This window comes from Gadus morhua, chromosome 17, assembly GCF_902167405.1.
Source record: "Gadus morhua chromosome 17, gadMor3.0, whole genome shotgun sequence".
Classification (NCBI taxonomy): Eukaryota; Metazoa; Chordata; class Actinopteri; order Gadiformes; family Gadidae; genus Gadus; species Gadus morhua.
In genome coordinates, this window is record NC_044064.1 from 763,247 (window position 1) to 766,212 (window position 2,966).

General features: G+C 49.4%; 1 protein-coding gene across 1 annotated transcript in view; it reads left to right on the forward strand.

Moving 5' to 3' along the window:
* The first annotated feature begins 1,975 nt into the window (after positions 1-1,975).
* Positions 1,976-2,966, forward strand: part of slc7a7 (solute carrier family 7 member 7) — a 12,112-nt gene continuing 11,121 nt past the window's right edge. The window contains exon 1 of the mRNA XM_030337570.1: positions 1,976-2,278. The gene's annotated coding sequence lies outside the window, so the exon portion shown is untranslated. The remainder of the gene's footprint in view (positions 2,279-2,966) is intronic.

Here is a 2,966-nt window from a genome sequence, read left to right on the forward strand (position 1 = left end):
GCTGGTGGTGGCCTTGATTCTGTCCTTGGTTCACAGTGGGTTTGCCTCCGGTCCTCAGCCCGTCAGTCTCTCCCGAGCGGAGGGGTTCTGCTCGCTGAGCGCTGGTTTTACGCGGGTTCTACTCTGTTGGGTGAGTTTCTGTTGGTCCTGAGGCTCGGAATGGGCGTCCTTTGTCTCCGAGGCCGGGCGAGCTGTCTGAATATTCGGCCTTTCTTGCATTGGGTACTCCTTTCATATGTTTGTGTGTGTGTGTGTGTGTGTGTGTGTGTGTGTGTGTGCGCGCGCGCGCTTGAAAGGGGATAATCGGGGCCTGTATGAGTGTGTGACTGAGGGTGCAGCTGTAACAGGGCACCCCTCCTCTCTCTCACTCTCTCTCTCTCTCTCTCTCTCTCTCTCTCTCTCTCTCTCTCTCTCTCTCTCTCTCTCTCTCTCTGTCATTCGTTCTTTCATTCCCTTTTATTTTCTCTTTCATTTCTCCCTCTCAGTGGCCAGCCCCACACCCGCCACCTCTGTAACGGCCGACACACAGGAAGCCATAATCCCCACACAATGAAGCCCCCCCCACCGCCCCCATGTCCCCCTCTCCCCCAGTCAACCGGGGGGGGGGGGAGAGAGGGGGACACAGCCACCAGGACCAAACCTGCACCAGCTGTCCCCAAAATGGCCGTCTGTAATCCCTCTGGGGTCTACCAATACTGTGGCTCCAGAAACCATGACAACCGGTATCCAAAGAGAGGAATTCTCTGGGGCTGAGTGTGTGTGTGTGTGTGTGTGTGTGTGTGTGTGTGTGGGGGGGGGGGGGGCAGACAAAGGAAGAGAAGGCAGCAATGTGTGAGAAGTTTGTCCACATGCGTTCACAAGGGACAAGGGATGTGTCTCAATCAACAACAGAAAAAAGTTGAATAATAATTGGTGTCAATAATTCCCTGGGGGAGAGAAGCTGCCAAAATGGGTGTGCAGGGTGGGGGGGGGGGGGGGTGGGAGCAGGTTACAGGTGTGCGGACTGAGGGGGCTCTGCCTGCGCTTTGATCAGAGAACTAATGGCTGGTCTGGAGACATTAATCAAGCGGGCTGTACAGAACAAAGAGTTTAGGAGGAGGACGACTCGCGCCGACGGCTCCGGTTCACTCTGATGCCGGCAGAAGACCCGGTCACGTGCCTGCTTTGCATGTCGTTTTGCAAACAAACAAATCTGATTAATTAATGTCCCCGGAATCACACACTGCTGTGACGCTGTTATGCTTTGTTTCTTAAACTTTTGTAGTTCGAAAAATGGTATTAAAGTTTCGGAATCAAAATCAGACTAACTTGTATTACATCTTATTGGACAAGTGCACAGGAGTATAATGCTTACGTTTGGTTTCTCAACAGCCACATAGCAGCAACAATAAATGATGCATCCAATAATGATATAGAAATATATAACTATTTTTATATAAAAATATGTAAAATAAGTAGCAGCATAGATCACAATAATAAATAATAATAGTTTACGTCGTTGACTTCTCTGGCTACTTAAAGAAAAATTCTAAGGAGACAATCGGTCTCTTTAGATACACCTTTTTACAATCACCCTTATTATGCTGTCCCCTTGACTTGGCTGAACCTGAAACGACAGAGGTGACACCAGCAGGACGATATCTGTCCTCTCCACCAGAGGGCGCCATCGGCCTGTCCTCCACCACTGACCTATTCTCTTTATCATTAACTATAACAAATAAATGGATGTTTACTGTCTCAAATCGGTTCGATCCAACGAGAGTAACATCCTATGTTCATCCCTCCCTCATTGTTTAACTTCATTAACAAAAGGGCCCAAGACCCCTGTGAACCGAGTCTTGAACAATGGGCCCCATTGATCACATCCCCTCTGTGATTGTATCCCGAATCTCCCCACGCGTGAGCAGCAGCAGCAGCGGCAGTAGTACAGGACGAGCAGTAGTGGCCTAGTGCTTATAAAGCAATTAAACCCCAACCCGCCCTCCGAGCAGCTCCTCCCCTCCTCCCATACACTTGGTCCTCGGTCGCAGCGGGGAAGCGGGACTCGAACCGTCAGCTGATCACTGCCCAGCACCCTGAGCCAGGTCCGTAACGCGGTGGAGACGCACACGTGACGCACAGTGGACGAGAAGACACCCCGGGGTGCAGAGCACAAGGCGACGAGTCATTAGGACCGAGAAGGAGCGAAGCTGCCGACGAATCGTCTTGAATGAGAAGACCCCGCGACAGACCGGCTGAACCGTCCCGGAACCCGCCACATTAAGTCTAGACGCAGAAGGTAAGACATATATAGTGTATAATATATTATTCTGTGAGTTGAGGTAGTCCGCCCCTGTTTGATGGTGGATGGTTGTGTGTAGTCCAGATGAAGTGTGTCCCCTCTCGGTCTATGGTGTGCCCCCCACGTGCAGCATATGACCCGGTGACTTATGAAACGTCATCAAAAGTCATATTCTGCCGGCATGTGATCATTGTGATTCCCTCTGCTCAGATCATCTGCTAGTTCAGTTGATGCTTGTGTGTGTGTGTTCTTGAAACACACAGTGGTGTTTCTTTACCGGCGGATTAAAATGTCCAGGCTGTTGTTTGATAAAAGAGGGAGACCTTCTCTGAAGTCTGTTAATAGTTTGGGATTGATTCATTCTCAGAGAGGGAGAGATAAAGATAAAGAGAGAGCTGTAGCGATGCAAAGGAGGCAAGATAAAGAGAGTGATACTTTTAAAGAATCATTCAGAGAGAGAGAGAGAGAGAGAGAGAGAGAGAGAGAGAGAGAGAGAGAGAGAGAGAGAGAGAGAGAGAGAGAGAGAGAGAGAGAGAGAGAGAGAGAGAGAGAGAGAGAGAGAGATTATTTATAACATGGCAGTAATTAACAATACCTTCATGAACAGCTTTAAACACGTAGCGAACCAAAAGCTGCATCAGTGGAGTCACAAACCAATGTAACAGTGAGTCGATGAAACGTTGAT